Source organism: Seriola aureovittata, chromosome 3, assembly GCF_021018895.1.
Source record: "Seriola aureovittata isolate HTS-2021-v1 ecotype China chromosome 3, ASM2101889v1, whole genome shotgun sequence".
NCBI classification, from domain to species: Eukaryota; Metazoa; Chordata; class Actinopteri; order Carangiformes; family Carangidae; genus Seriola; species Seriola aureovittata.
The window spans coordinates 10943847-10961086 of NC_079366.1; the positions used below are offsets into that span (position 1 = coordinate 10943847).

Here is a 17240-nt window from a genome sequence, read left to right on the forward strand (position 1 = left end):
TGGTCGTAGTGATAGGGTGTATTTAAAGGTACAGAACACGGCTTAATGGCGTTGGTGGTGGCGTGTGAGCTGGTGACATTAGATCCATGGGACCACCATCGTGCTAATCCACAGTTTGTTTATTTTTTTCTCCTGCTTGATCGAAAATAGTCGTGTTGACCTTGTGTATTGATTTACATTTGCTCCCGTGACCTCCCATCCTCGCATACCACTCAGGACACAATGCATCCAAGAATGCACCATTAGCCACCATTAGTCTTCATTAGTTTTCTGGATCCTAGGGCTGCAACTAACAATTATTTTCACTCCATCAATCGCCACTTATTTTCTTGATTAATTGATTAATCATTTTGTCTGTGAAGAGTCAGAAAAATAGATCTATCATTTTCAATGTCTTATCAGTCCAAAGGCCAAAGATTTTCAGTTTAATATTATATGACAAAGAAAAGCATCAAATCGAACATTTGAGAGGCTGGAAATAGCAAATTACTAAAATAATGATGTTGCAGATTAATTTCCCGTCGATCAATTAACCGATTAATCAACTAATCACTGCAGCTGTACTGGATACATTAGAAAACATGTTGGCATTGCATTTCAGAATAAGTTAATTGAGTTACAACAATGTACATAGTCATTTTTAAAGAGCAACTTAACACCAACTGAAAATCTTGTTTTTGCTGACCTACGGCAAACATTGCTGAAGTGATGTACGGAGGACTCCAGGGCACGTACGCACACAGTCACAGCACTGCTGGGTGTGGTCAGAGGTGAAGCAAACTCCAAACTGTCAACGAGAGAAAGTAAAGCTGTGCTTTTCACCGTGGTAATCTTAAATGTGCTCCATATGTGCCCTGTGGCTGGATGGCTTCCACACAGTATGAATAAAACTGATTACAATGGTATGGATTGATTATTAGACTGGACAAGCGTGAGCACAGCCTAGTATTTGTGAATCTGGGCCTGTCAGCTCATCAATCCTGATGTGATGTGATGTAATAAAAATTACAAGAACAAGATGATGTAGCTAATAAACTTTGACTCTACCTGCAGGCGAACACGTAGCTGAATGTTTCCCTCCCGAGTGTGCGGCTCCTGAGGATACCATTTACACCATTAACAAAATGGAAGACCATTAAAACGCTAAATTAACAGAGACTTCAGCGGACTCCTGCCAGCTCAGGGCTGTTCTGAATCATTATCACCTTTTTTCTCGCCCTCAAAATCATGGGCATATAATACTACGGCATAAGAAGTACACCTGTTCCACTTTCTAATTAATCTGACCCTTACTGTGAATGATGTAAAACCGTACACTGTGTTTAACATGTACAGTATCCCCCGTACTTTGAGGTGATATCTGGACCTCAGACGTGTATTCAGGTCAATGTTTCTGCAAGACAGATCTCTCCACGGTGCGTATAGTGTGTCTTTACACTCTGCTGTGGTTTGACGTAGCTGTGCTTCTCCTCCGCTGCAGGGCCGATGCGTGTCATTAGTGACGCATGTTGCGTTGTGTTCAGGAGGCCCCTGGGCATCGCAGAGCAGCATGTGAGTCTTGCTGTATATGCAGTGAGTTGGTTTGTGTCTGTGTGTTTGGAGTCCTAACATGTTGATGTGCAAACCAAGCGAGTGCCCTTTGGATTTGTTTGAATTCACTGCCAATTTTTATGTACAGTGTAAATGTTTCTCTTCTTACAGTGAGAGGATCTGTTGGTGCTTTTGTGTGTTTGCATACTGACACAAGGGTTTAGAGTTTATTTTTAAGCCCTAGTTTGACTTCATCATTGCCCCACAATCTATTTTCAAAATTATGAAAACACCCTTGAAACAGCATTCAGATTATTCTTTGCCTCTAAGCTGCTTCACCGATGAAATTCCTTAAACAGCGGACTAATGTATGTGTCCTGTCTGTTCTGTTGTGTTGCACCACCGAGCATCTCCATCTGTCTCCGCCTCCACCGGCTGTCACTCATCCTCTCCTGCTCTGTCCTCGTATTAGCATCTCAGTCATTATAAAGGAGAATCTGCTGAGGCTGAGCAGAAATAAACAAGCTGATCGTTAGACAGCAGATTGTAATCTCAGTTACTTAAGGGGCGATGTTGCATTACATCCTGTGCTTTCATACCGCAACACAACCCTTTCTTTAAAGGAAAGACCCGCCCTAAAAAGTACTGTGAGAAGACAGCTCTTTGTGACGTGTGGTTTTGTAGATGTGCAAATAGAAAAATTGATAACATTGATACAATTTTCATCTTTCTGAAGTAATATAATATTAATATTGAATTTATCTTTGTTTACTCAGTCATATCCAGTTACTCTGGTAGAAAAAGTAGATGTGAGTCTGGATATCAGATTGATTTGACAGACATTCATTAATTTAAACTGTTTTTACCTATTACTCCATAGAAAACTTAAATTCCATCACAGTGGAAATTGTACATCTTACAAATGTAGAGAGAAACAAACAAAAAAAGTTTTTAATCTTTATTTTAGTTTTATCTTGAAATGGAGCATCCATTGTAAACCCCTGACAGTGACTGCTTCTGTAATTCAATCAGTTTTTCCTTCAAGCCAACAAACAGATTCTCATGACAAATACACTTTCCGCGTTATCAGTTCCCCCTCCGGATGGATGGACGCACACACACACACACGCACACATACACACTCGCAGAGTTTCCACTGAGGAAGTATCTGGTCAGAGTCAGGGAGAGATACCCTGTCTGATGTGTGTGTTGTGGTGTCACATGTCTCGGGCTCACGTCGCAGGATGGGAAGTATGGGAAGGCAGCATTTCCTTTACCTCAGCAAAGGAAATCACTGGAGAGGACCCATCTTTTGTTTTGTCCGTCCAGGACGGTCACTGATTCACTTTGAGTGGGAAGTTAGACAAACACAGCATGTAGCACAAGGTCATGTGATATCCCCACATAGCATGTTTCTGTGGCCTTTGTGGGCCAGTGAGACAGTGTGGTGTTTCAAGAACAATTGTTTACAACTTGGACGAGTGATGTCATTGTTTCTGTGGGTAAAGGGAGTGCGGTGGCGTGTCCTAGAGATGATGTCATTAGTGTGAGCCTACAACTCTGATGTTGTTTTGTTCTGGAAAAATGTGTTTCATGGCCTCTGGGATGTGACAACAGAGGGAAATAGCAGTGCGTGTGTGTGTGTGTGTGTGTGAGTGTGTGTGTGTGTGTGTCAGGGGTTTTTCAAATCCAAAATCGTCTCATTACGGGCTAAAGATAAAGAGCTTAAGATGGTTTAGTACTTGTGGTAACACTTTTACAGCCCATGAGTCACATGCAGATATCATTTGTTATGTCTTTCTTTCGTTGATTTTGAACATGGCTTGTCTGTATTGAAACACACACACAGCTGTGTGAGTGCTGCTGCCATGAAAAGCCTTGAGTTATATCAGTGCTGTTTTCACTGGCACAGCTAGAACTGTAGCATAACAGCAGTGGGAGTCTAAGCTGGGCTAGACTAATAGATGTGCATCATAGTGATAAATGTTGGGACGGATGGATTTTACAACCAGCCGCAAAGTGGAATCACAACTACATCTGAATTTCACAGGCCTGTGTGTGTGTGTGTGTGTGTGTGTGTGTGTGTGTGTGTGTGTGTGTGTGTGTGTGTGTGTGTGTGTGTAGATTGACACTAATCCCTGCCAGGGTTATCATTAAAAAGGGTAGTTGGAAGTTTTGGAAATACACTTATTCACTCTCTTCCTGGGGGTTAGATGAGAAGGCTGATATGTCTGTCATGTCTGTCTGTTAAATATGAAGCTGGAGGGAGACATGAAATTGTTATCAATCATCTCATCTGAATTTCTGCAAGAATGCACATAAGCGTATTTTGTCAAATTATTGACTGTTCTTTTCTAGAGGACATAGAATGAAATGAAATTGATCCTTTTGTTGACAAGTTTAATTCTAAGTAATTTTATAGGCTAGAGCTTCGGTTTAGTGCTACGGTTACAATTGTGGTTGTGATTGTTAGGTTTGAATATGGTTCATGTTTGGGCGAACTCTCAGGGATGATGTCAGGGTTAGGGAAATAGGATCTGACCCAAATCTTTGGAAGAAAAAGAAAAAGAAAAAAAAGCCATGGGTGTGCGTCTACAGATATGCCTGACTTTTGTAGCCGCAGCTCTACATGAGGGTGACTTATCGTGGCTTGAATCTAGTCTTGTGAATTGCTTACTGTGATTTTCAGTCACATTGATCTTCGTTGATATGATGGTTTTTCATTTCATGATTCCTGGGACTGGCACAGGTTTCTCTCTGAGAAGCCCGTTCAAGTTTACAGGCACCAGACGCTGCTTAGACCTGCCAGTTTGTGGGTTGGATACCAATGGTCCATGTTTAAAGAAACATTAGTCCGGCTAAAACTAACATTGGCCTTATTCAGCTGCTTGGATTGACCGAAAGCCATTCAGACAGTTACAATATGATCTAAAGTAATTTCTTTTCTTTGCTTGCTGAGACTTTACATGAATGTAAAAGATTAAAAAGTAGTTGCTGTAACGGTTACAGCGCTTTTGTATGTTAGCAGTCATTTTTGTTTTCTTTCCAACCATTTTTGGCCGCGGGGTTGGTCGTTGTATCCTTCAACTACACGGCTAATGCTGCATCATTAAACACTGACCAAGCTGAGGGGTCTGACTCTGCATCAGCACAAGAGGCGTTGCTGTCCGGCTGAGCCTGACCACTGACCTCCCTGAAGAGGAGTTTTTGCCTGCAGGGATTAATGGCGTATCACATTTTCGACTTGTTGTTATTATTAATAAAAATAAACGAAAACAAAACTGAGTGCTTAATGGGGCTGTACCCAGTGCTAGTGGTGTCATGTACTCTGCCTGAACTCATCCTTCAGTGAGGCTCTCTTCCTGTTAATACAGCTGTCTGTGTGAGCTGTTCAGAAAGGCTTTGTAGAGAGTGGCGTGCTGCCAGAAGTGAACACAGATCAACCTGAGAGAGAGAGCAACAGAAGACTGTGTCATCTCACAAGAACAGTAGACAATGGACAGTTAACATCTTACGCACAACTGTTGAACGCTTGTCTTCCATTATGAATCTGAACAAATAGATTAGATATGATCAATAGAAGCTGTAATGCGTTTCCTTTGTCTCACAAAAGTGTGTATTCATAGTTACAAATTACTGATGAAAAACATCTCACAACTCATGACCCTTTGGTTACAGTATCATCTCTCTACCCACGATGACCCCAGTGTTTCTCCGCAGCCGATGTGGTGAAGTTTTTCTCTAAACAGTTGTTTCTCAGTTAATCATCCAAATTTGATTATCATGTTGGTCTGGGATGGAGATGTTCCTGCTAGGCAGGGGCCTGCATGGGTTTGTGGGTGTGTGTTGGTGGGTGTGTGTTGGTGCATGTGTGTATTGTCAGAACGGGTTCCCTACTGCCAAATTAAGCAAAATCTGCTTTAGAAATGTTCGATCATATTCAAATTAATGGGAAAAGGGAACTATAGGTGTCTGATGAGGATCTCTTTCGTTAAAGGTTTCTGCGTTTGGTTTGTTTGTGATTATGTGACCACAAGTTTCCATCCATTAATCAAACTCTCTAAAACTGTATATGAGTATACTCAACTGTTATACTGTGGAAAAATAACTGGTTTGGGGCTGCAGTGGTGTGTGTGTGTGTGTGTGTGTGTGTGTGTGTGTGTGTGTGTGTGTGTGTGTGTGTGTGTGTGTGTGTGTGTGTGTGTGTGTGTTGTGTGTGTGTGTGTGTGTGTGTGTGTGTGTGTGTGTGTGGTGTGTGTGTGTGTGTGTGTGTGTGTGTGTGTGTGTGTGTGTGTGTGTGTGTGTGTGTGTGTGTGTGTGTGTGTGTGTGTGTGTGTGTGTGTGTGTGTGTGTGTGTGTGTGTGTGTGTGTGTGTGTGTGTGTGTGTGTGTGTGTGTGTGTGTGTGTGTGTGTGTGTGTGTGTGTGTGTGTGTGTGTGTGTGTGTGTGTGTGATTCCCCTTGTAAAGTGAGATTGTTAGTAGTATGAAATGTACATTGTTCATTTTTTGTGTTAGGGGTTAGGTACAAAGGGACATTTTATGGTTGGGTTTAAGGCATTAATTGCAACATAATGTAAGAACTAAGCACAGGAAGAAGGAAGGGGAGACATTACCACAGTAAGAAGTGGAAAGTCTACAGGGAGTTTGTAGGGTAAGGTGGGGGAGAAAAGAAATAATGAAACAGTTAAAAAGCCAGAGAAGGGACATGGAAATGCAGATTTCACAGATACTATTTTGTTTGACAGTGCTTTGGGGTATGTATTTGTTTTAAACCCTCGAAGTGGGCTGGGAGATGAGCTCATGTTTAAACGGCTCCAAATAAACACAGACAATAGCAAACACTTGTAATATTCTTAAATCTTTTAGTATCTTTCTATTCACAGAGGCTCTGAACTTTCAGTAAGAGAAAGAAAATTTCAGTAAGAGAAAAAAAAGGTTTGTGGCATATATGGAGTTTTTGTCATTTTGTTCACTTTAGGAGAGGTGGGGACTGTAACTGTTACATCTTACATACACTGTAAGGTGTAACAGTTACAGTGCAATGCAGTTAAATTCAACAATGGCCTCACAACTTTCTCAGTTTTGTATCACAATTGTTCCACAAAGATACAGTTGTGTTAATTGTTGAGAAATTATATTGAACTGGATTATATTGTACTCATGTCCACCCCTGTGTGTGTGTGTGTGTGTGTGTGTGTGTGTGTGTGTGTGTGTGTGTTAGCTAAAATATCTGCGATGATGATGATGTGATTAATGATGAGTAGCCTTACTGCTGTTCTCTCCTGTAGATTGCCACACACCTGAGGTTTTATCAGCTGTGCAGTCATTTTGCAGATTTGACAACAGGCCATTTTCTGCAGCCACACACGAAGAGTTGTGTTGGTGATGAATCACAGTCAGCTTTCCATATATTCGTATTAAGTTATCATTTTGGTTTCCATTCTAGTCATGTTTGGTAATTGCTTATTTATTGAAAGTGGGACAAGTGACTCATCTATTTAGGCAGCATGTTATCTCATACAACCTGTAGTGTATGGACAGTAGTAGCATAGTGGTGGACACAACACACACACACACACACACACCACACACACACACACACACACACACACACACACACACACACACACACATCCCCGTAAAGCAGAGTCAACAGTAGTAAGATTAGGGGGCTTTTACTGTACAGTGGACTGCGGCACAGACAGAATCACACCATCCGAAAAACTGCTGCTACCAGGTAGAAAATTCAGCTTTTTGTTGCCAACTGCTTTTTCCAGGGAACATCCAATTCAATTTTTAATATTAGAAATATCCACTATTATCTCTTAACTCAATAAGGGATCATAAAGAGTGAATGCTTAGCAAATTAAACATAGTATCTGATCCAATTTGAACAAATTGAATTATAGAATAGATTGACTGGAGTCCACTTCAGTTCAGTTTTTCCATTTACATACTGTTATTACATCAAACTGAAGCCAGTTCAGTGTATTAGGGAAAAATTAAAAGCAGGCTTCAATCAACCCTGTGCAGATATTATTTTAACCTATCATGGTGGGATGCTGCCGTGCCCATGTGGGATTATTTGGATAATTGGGTTGATTTTCACACCCGAGCAACATTTTACAAAATGTCAACTGCTGATGTTTCCAGCCGAATGAGCAAAGTCCTGACAGACTGTCTTATCTGCCATCTGCTCTGAGGCTGTGATGTAATGCTAAACAAATTCTAGCACAGTTCTGCTTTTGCTTTGGGCTCAACTTAATTGTTTTGCTTCTCAGCTCACAGTTTGACCTCTGCACTGATGTTAGCTTTGCCTCCCTATGTTTGCCTTTCCCTGTGTCTCAACCGTCTCATCTCACTTACTTATCCTCATTCAATTTTGAAGTCACAAGGTAGACAAATCAGCTCAGCAGCATTGAAAGGATCATCTATCACCCGCTTCATACCTCTGAATTAAGTGAATCTCCAGCCGCCACACCATCAGAGAATGACGGGGCTAAACGGACTGGACACTGCAGCTCTTACACCGTCTCTCTAAACCCGTCTGACAGAATCAGATTCATGAGATGTTGGGATTGTTGTGTAACTGTGACGGAACAAGAAAAGTCGACTCTTATCTCGTCCCTGGATTTTTATTTTTTATTTTTTTAAATAATACAGTGGTGTCTCTTAAAACTTATGTAGGTAATACCTCAAGCCAAATGTTGAAGTTTGAATTGACCGTAAAGTAATAAGTATTTTAAAATAACACTTAAAATTTTCTGGATTTTATATAAGGAGGCCAAATGGGGTCAAGCTGTGCGGCTGGAAAAGTCACATCCACCAAATCCCTTGAGGCCACCACTGCGGTCAGCAGAAAAGGTTGTTATGTAACTGTGCTGGTTTTCCTTGTCTCTCTGCACCTTGCCCAAAGAGAAAAATGATTAGTGTCAAGTGCAGTGCTCGACTCAGTGAATGATTTGAAGCGCAGTTCATTCTGCTTGTTCCACTTGCTCTGGATGGAGGAATTATTGCTGCTGACAGTAAGTCTGGTCATGAGACTAATATCCAGGTTAAAGGTAATAACACTGCCCTTCCTGCGGTTCCCTGTTCCCCTTGAGTTTGAAGCATAGATGTTACTTTAAAGTGGCAGGTTGACAAGATGTGTTGATGATTGGGGAGCTTCAAACTGCTTTGAATTCCCAAGATGACACCAATCTGGCAGACTCCCTATTCTACATAGACTGGCTGTATAAATAGAGGTACAGCAGAGTCCATTTCATGCTTAGACGTGCCTTTTTCACATATGTGTTTCATGTATATACCTTTTATACCATAACACATACAGTATGTGACCCTCATGAGAGTCACTTGAGGTGTCAGACTGATTGGTGGGTCCAGATGGTGCAGGGCAAAAAGCTCTCACTTGCTGCTGCCAAGACACAGACTGAATCCGTGGCATCAGTGTCTTTTTCTCAAGGTGAAGGCAATACCCACTGAATGTGGGATTGTAAAGATGGGGTGGTGATGTCCACCATTTATATGACAACACCAATCTATACTGCTATTACAGCAGCATAGATTGCAGTGGTACATCAAGGCATTGCGTATCTTGACTTTTGTTGGTGGCGGGTATTTGGCCAAACTAAAATGCAGCTCTTTGCCTCTTTGTTTCAAACTGAGAAGGAAATAACCTCCTGAAGACTAAGACCAACTTTTAAACTTGATTTATAGGTATAATTTGACGCTTTCTTTGACTACTTAAACATTGAGTATTTGGGTTTTTTTTTCTTGCTCAAGGACTCTTCAACATGTGGACAGGAGGAGCCAGGGATCGAACCATCAAACCCTGTGATCCGACTGATGTCTTTTCATCTCAACTTGATCAAGGCACAGTCTGTATCTGGTTACAGGAAACTAGGAACCCTTTGTGGGTGCACAGATATCCAAGCTGAGATCTGAGCAGAATCTTTAGTCTACCTTTGTGTTGACACTAGATTTCATTGCTGGATTTCTCTGTCAGGCCTTCACCAATGAGCTGAGTGATCTGTTGGCTTCTTCCTGCTTTGTATATATGGCCAGATAGGTCTGAGCTGTGAAAGACTGCAGACTGCAGACACACCTGAGGACGGAAGGAAAATCCATTTCTCCATCTCCACTAACAAAACATTCCTGCCAGATTTGGCAGGTGGTTTCAATTCCTTTTTATTCTGCCAACCTGGACTGAAGTGTGTTTCCACAACTGCAGTGTCATCTGGGGCTTTTCACATTTCAGGTGTTCTACAACCTCTCGCACAACTCCCAGATGTGGACGGCCGAGCGCGCCCACTCGACAGTTAGGCTACACAATTGTGACTTGAACGAACTCATGCAAGCATCAACTTTGTGTGTGTGTGTGTGTGTGTGTGTGTGTGGGGGGGGGGGGGGGCTGTGTCCAACCATTTGTTTAACTTTTCAAAAGTGACAATTTCACTTCACACAGTGATCAGCTCTGTGTGGAGAGGTGAGAAAAGAGCTGGTGTTTGAACTTCTTTCTCTCTCTCTCTTTTTAAATCATTACTGAAACAATTTTTCTCAATTTTCACATAAACAATCACGTGCAACACTATGAATGTCTTCCAGGAAAGACTGTATCCCCACATTTGAGCAATATCATGTCTCCCCGCTGATGTCCAGCTTTTCGTCCCACCTTCCAGTGTGGCTGTCAACACTTTTGATTTCTGACGTGATTGCACAACATCTCGTACAAACTAGTTCTGACTGAGCGTAATCCTAATCTTCATGGTTGCGCAGGTTGTTCTCTGAACACATTGTTCCATAATTCTTTCAGACATACATTTGGAATATTTTGACGTGTTATTTTGAGCCAGTCCCAAAACTCCCAGTAGCCAATTATCATTATAATGGAATGCAGGCGTAGCACCCTCAGCAATAACACATTTCATATGCTATCAATAGCCCTCGTGTTCGCCCGTGGTGAGCCGTGGTTCCTGGTGTTGACACAGTTGGTGTTTGTGCAGATGACATAGATGGCTATCAAGGGCAGACCGCCTGCCACTCGGTGTAGTTCCCAGTACAGTACAGGACACAGCTCACCCTCCGGAGTGGAAACTGCTGACCGCTGTGACCAAGAACACAAATGTAGAAGCTTACATACACACACACACACACACACACACACACACACATAGGTAGTAATTGAACCACATCCAGAGATGGAAGGGATTCCTGTAGTATGTGGACCTTTAGGGACATAAATAAATACAACACTTCAACAATGTGTCGATTTGTCTGTCCAGCGTCTGTCCTCCTGGAAAAGGTTCATAAGAGACGTAGAAGGGCATTTCCTTTGTAAGGAAGTTGGTGAGTTATGAGGTCTGCTGTCTCTCAAAATAGGGCAGCTGGTTTGTAATTTGGTCTCTGCACATTAAACGACACTTCAGGCATGTGATGTAAAAGTAATATAATTCCATGTCAGTCACTTGATAGAAAAGAAGAGACTGTCCTCCTGTAAAAAAAAAAAAAAAAAACAAAAAAAAACGACCCCATCGGTTGTTTGTGTAAGCAGCGTATTAGGACCCATTGTAATATATCACGTAGTGATTATGACGGGAACAAAGCAGGAAGTCAAGTGACATAGTATACAGAGTATACTCCGCATTATGTTTATTATTGTTATCATGACAATGAAGGAACTGTATGACTGCCACTGGTACACTTTTAGCAGTTGTATTGTTATTACCATGATGATGAAGCTCTGGTACGCTCCTACGGGTCGTATCCGAGGGTTGGGACAAAGGACCTACAGTGTCTGGTTGTTTAAGTTGGAGGACTTGTTGGAACAGAAAGATTACAGGTGTTGAGTAACATTGAGTATCTTCTATTTGATTAGATTTTTTCAGTATGCCAGATATGTTGAATTACAGAGCGTACAGAGTTTTCAAGGATAATGAAAAGGCTTCATTCTTCAGGATATAGTAGACTTTTTTGTGGGAGCTGTCTTCTTTCATTTCAGGTTTTACTTGACTCATTCCTGCCTAATTTGTGTTTTCGTACCCTGGTATTACAGACTTCAAAAAACACACAATGAGTAAATAATATTTAAAGCAAATATATGTCTGCTTTTAATTGTTTTATTTAACAGATTTCTTCACCTCAGACACATAATATGGCTCAGAGTTTTACTGGTGAGCTGTGGCAGGCCTCAGAAGACTTGGATGCAGAAAGTAATAATGTGTCTGTGTCTGTTTTTGTCCTAGTTGGCGAGACGTCATTAACTCAAGCAGTCCCCTGTGAGGTAAGACTTTCTACATCAACACACACCGTTTCAGCTCCTGCTCCAGCTTTTAAAACACCTGTTGATCCCATCAATACCACAACACTGTTTGGAGTATTATTTTATGCCGTAACACTCATAGTTGATGGGAAATAAAGTGGAAAAAGAAAATCTGAAATGTAGTGTTGACTGAAGTGGAAAGTTTTTTTTTTTTCTGTCAACCAAACGCCTCCACCCTTGTCTTTGGTTTTTATTTCAAGGACTCAGTAGGTACATGGAGTGTAATAGTGAGCACTTTTTGGAGAGCCTTGAATAAATGACACGGCTTTGGTCAGTGGTAAGCCTGCAAACTGCTTCTGGCCAGACTTTTTACTGTGCTGGAAGTTATCCTGTAAAGGAAAGAGTGACAGGACTTTCTCCCTCCCTCTCTTTCTCTCTCTCTCATTTATATATATATTTATATATATATATATATATATATATATATATATATATATATATATATAAAACCAGATTCTCGTCACAAGACAGCTGTATATGAACATTATTAGTCTGTGCATTTGCTAATTTATAATGCTGCAAATTGAAGGCAAAGCAAGTCAAGCACCACAACACATCAAGACGTCCTGATGACCACTGTGTCTACTGCAAAGGTGCCTTTCTCCAAATACCTTCAGCTTTTCGTTTATCAGTCTTTCATACCTACATCTTTCAAGTCTTTGCACTTACACCTTTGCCTATTCAGCCTTGCTTTAAGTCAGTCATCCCGGCTGTATAGTGGGAGAACACCTGTTTATTTCACTGTCTGCCTTTCAGGATTTTAGAACTGAAGAGCATTTGGTGCACAGGCCACAGCTGCCATGCTTCATTTCCACTTTCTGATAAATGGTGCTCTCCTCTTTTATACAAATTCACTTGAAGCCTACACAAACGCAACTGAGATAATCCCATTTGTTGCAGCAGCTCCTGCTCTATGTAATGTAACTTCAGCAGGCATAATGCACAGGGGCGTAACAGAAGTACTGTGTGGTACAGATATTTCATGCCGAAGGCCAAGGGCACATTTGAATCGTTGGGTTGTTGTGGAATGAATTAAACCATTTAACCAAACAGTGAATTAAACCAATGTTTATACAGAAGTGCATGCTGAAGTATAGTTCTTATTCGACTCTCTAATTCAAAACAATGTATTTAAAGATACTTCTTCCTCCTCTTCCTTTATGATAATCATAACCAAAAGAAATGTTGGGTTGTTTGGATGTTTTTGACCTTCGTTCCCATGTTATCTTGAAGAGAATGAGCTTCTCAAGAAAGCAGGGTTCAACACTGTTCTGCAAAAACACTTCTGGCCATTATTCACAATAACTGTAACCTGGGAACAGAAGGGGAGACTGAACATATTTAGTTTTTGTTTTGGATCTGTGATTTGGGCCATTAAATATATGTAAAAATGCGTTTTGAGGACAACAAGAGAGCATTTTGAGGATGGCCATCCTCTCTCTATCCATCCTTTTTTTTACCACCTGCCCTGTCTCTGTCTTATTTTACCCTCCCACTCTATCTATCTCTTTCAAACACTTTTTGAGCATCTCTCTCATCCTCTCAGTCCCAGTTTGGTAGATCTCCCAGATCTAGAGCTTCTGAGGTTAATGGACAAAAAAAACTTTGCAGCTGTGCTTGCTGACGTGTCTCATAATGTGTCAAATACCTCTCAGAGTGCTGCTGCAGTCTGACCTAGGCGACAGGCGTTCTCATATCAGGGTACTTTATCCCTGTATGGGACCATTTGAACCCTCACCAGGTGTAGCTGCTTTATCTTGTGCTGGTTGATAATACTGTGTTTTTTATTTAGATCAGTATGTTGAACAGTGAGACGCATGCATGTATACATTTTTCAGAGAATAGAGAATGAAGTAGCTAATACGGGGCGGTAAGGATATCGTAAAATGTAAACTTTGACTTATCAGCTGCCTCTTTCTATTGGACATAGAGTACCAAGTTCAGATTTTCTCATTTAATCTAATCTCATTTAAAAAAAAAAAACAAAGAAACAAACAAAGAACTTCACAAGTAGACCACAAGTTGCAATCAGTGCAATCGTCGACTCTGCCCCCAGGATTCCCACTGGCGCTGACAGCTTTGTGATTTGGACACGTTTGCCATTTAGAGTGCAAACGACAACTAAGCCATCTGGCTAAGCTCCTAATGCTCCATTTATAAATTACACCACAATAGAAAGTGGATTAACAGCTGTTGATGTAATCCCTTAATGAGTTTCATAGTGCTTCCTGTGATTTTGTTTATCCTGCACTGATAGCAGGAGTAATACACAATATTGAACTGAATTAGCGTGTAGACATTTTATAATAATCTTGAAATGTAGTGGTAGCCATATTCTTCCTCCTGTTCTTTACAGCTGCTCTTTTGTTTCTTTGGTTTTTTTTTTTCACCTTACAAAGTTAGCCAACATGTTTGCAAATATTTGCAACCAACTCCTCGCTCTGTTCAGCAGGTAGGAAGGTAACTCGTTAAATTTGATGGAGGGAAAAATCTGGGAATGACTTTTGTCAGCCGAATGGGATTTGGCTGTTTGCCATGAAGATTTGACTTTTTGTCCCTTTTTTCACACAGACATTAAGTGGGTGTCTTGGTCATTGCTCAGTTATGAAATCCTACCACGACAAGGAGCGTCTCTTCTGCAGAGCTGCTGACAACATTGTCAGCTGGTGTTAACTCGACACAACACTGGTAGTCTCCGCTCTAGCTGTGCACATTCCCGCGACCGGCAGGCAGATCTCGACAAACACCTGACATCAGAGCTGAGAGTAGCGGAGCGGCCAACAGAAACAAGTCGCACTCCCTAATGATGTAATAGAAACAGTTTGCACCAAATCATATTGAAAGGGTAACGACCAGTGGTGTAACTTCATCACTCACTAACGTCATCAGTCAGTCAGTCAGTCGGTCAGTCGGTCAGTCGGTCAATCATGCATCTTTATAGGACCGGCCGTGCTGTTGTGGACCGGCCAAAGATATTGATTATAGCAGCTTTGAATAATGTGTCTTTCTTTCTCTTTTATCTCTCCAGTCAGCTAACTGTTCCTGTAAGCCAGTCTAATGCGACTAACATCAGGGCGCGATGTTGAAAGTGAAAGAGCAAAACACTTGGCATCCCATACGGTATAGTCAAGGTGTCCATGTAACCAGATAACAAAGTCAGTACCAGGGGTAGGAAAGAAGAGAGGAGCGAGCGTTCCTGAGGGTTTCGAGGGCGTCTGCACAACAAGGAAAGCTGAAAAGACAAGTTGAGAACCAGCCAAAAATACAAAGGAGCGGAACAGAGATATAAAACACTCATGACTGCTAAACCATTTACTGGAGTAGGAAAGCAAAGGTCAAAACTTTCCATTGGTCATTTTCTTTTTCTGGAAGTCCTTGCTTTGTCTTTTTCTCTTCTTTTTTTTCACCCTTGTACTTCAAGTATATACCCCTCTCAGTTTCTCTTTTTGCGACTGTTTGTCATCTCTTCTCCTCCTGTTTCCCTCTCCCCATCTTTTTCCTTCTTAATTTCCTTCGGTAAGACAAGCTGTCCTTTACTCAGCAGGGCAGCGAAGAGACGTCAGCGTCTCCCTCTGCCCTCATTTAAAGTCTCCTCGTCCTCTGACTTTGTGAAATGCCTCAGCGTGCAGCCCGGTCCTGACTTTCTCGCCCTGATAATGTCATGTACCACGTTCTAATGTCATTATTTTTGTTTTTACAGAAGGAATATGAACTTTGTGGAGTATAAAGGCAGTGACATAAATTTAGATTTGGGGAATTTGGCTTGTGATTTCGTGAAGCAAAATTAAAATGAATGCCATTTGTTATTGCCTACCTCAGTCTGGCAGGATTAGTAACTTAATAATAGCAGCATAAGAAAAATAGATTTTCTTCGGTGTATCTTGTTCAGCTTTTTATTTTCTTGAACATGACAACAAAGGCTTGATGATGAATAATTTTAAAATGTTGACAAAATAAATTGGAGCATCAAACTGGCCACCAGTCTCCCAGTGAGTAGGCAGCTTTTCCGACCTCCAGGCTGCCATCACCACAGATAGCTTTCCCGTGTTGGATACGTGGTGCAGTTAATCAGCTCTGGGACCTGAGACACTGGTTTGACTTGGCACTGACTCTGACTGGCTGGCGTCTCCTCTCCAGTCATCTGGATGGCATCACAGCTGCTCTTATCTCACTGGGTCCAAACCACACAAGCCGGCTGCCCACATAACTGCCTCTGTGTAAACACACGTACACCAACTGTGTCTCTTTAAAAGTTACGTTCATATACTACTACACTGTTTTTCCAATTACGTTGTGGGTGCAGTGTAATCGCTGGCTGGGTTACGTTCGGAGGCAGTTGGGGGGTTTTTTCGTGCGTCAAAGTTGAAAAATTTAGGAGCACATTAAGAACTTCACAGGCGTATTGAAAATATATCAAATAAGATGTTTTTCCTAAATAAAGGGATGTGAGGAGAAATTACCAAGCAACCTTATTTAATTAATTTGAATACAAAAAGTACACAGTTTATTTGTTTCCGTATTTATTGGATAATTATGTAATTATGACTGTCATCACCATGTTCATACTGAACAAATACTAAAGGTTATGGTTCAAAAATATAAAGCGTACAAGCTTCAATTGCTGATATGATATGGAAGAAACAAAGTACAAAGTGCACAACCGCCTCAGAGACTGAGGTTCACATCCACAGTCCTATCTTACCCCTTTCCCACCAAGGCAGTTCTGGTGCTGGTTCGGAGCCAGTGCCAGAGGTGGAACCAGTTTTTCTTGTTTATTTGCTTGGCCCGAGTGTTGCTGGGAAAATGGAGACGTATGAACTGACGTCATGACGTGACTCTATTATGGCTCTGTAGCCCGTGGAAAAAGCAAACTGGTTCTTAGAAGGTTCGTAAGTTGAACCAATTGCGAACCAGCTCTGTGGTTAGATTTAAGCAACAAAAGCACTTTGTTAAGGTCCGTGAAAGATCTTGGTGTTGGATAAATGTGAGTAAACACATTGGTTCTGATGTCACTGAACTCTTTCTGTATTAAACCAGATCACGATCTTTCCCTAACATTAATATTAAAGTGCTGTGAGTGCGTAAACATAAACATAAAAGAAGTTTCATTCGGTGACATTAGATACATCGGTGGAAAACAGATACATTGTCTGATTTTACTCTTCAGTATTGGCGTAATTGCAACTTGCCATTACATTTCCTACAAAATACATTTGCAGTTGCAAAGTGGTTGAATACAAACGTAATTTCTAGGAGACAGGGCTGTTTACACTGTGGGGTTTATGAAATCAATCAGGAAGCATTGATGGGGGGAGCTTACCCTGAGTTTTGCAGTGTGGTCTGTGTGAAGATACTTGGTCACACACTCTATAACAAGAGAAGCAAAATTACA

The 17240-nt window shown here is 41.3% G+C and overlaps 1 protein-coding gene across 1 annotated transcript in view; it reads left to right on the forward strand.

The window, feature by feature from the left end:
• Nucleotides 1-17240, forward strand: part of add3a (adducin 3 (gamma) a) — a 108521-nt gene that overhangs the window by 8489 nt on the left and 82792 nt on the right. The window contains exon 2 of the mRNA XM_056370077.1: nt 11772-11809. The gene's annotated coding sequence lies outside the window, so the exon portion shown is untranslated. The remainder of the gene's footprint in view (nt 1-11771; nt 11810-17240) is intronic.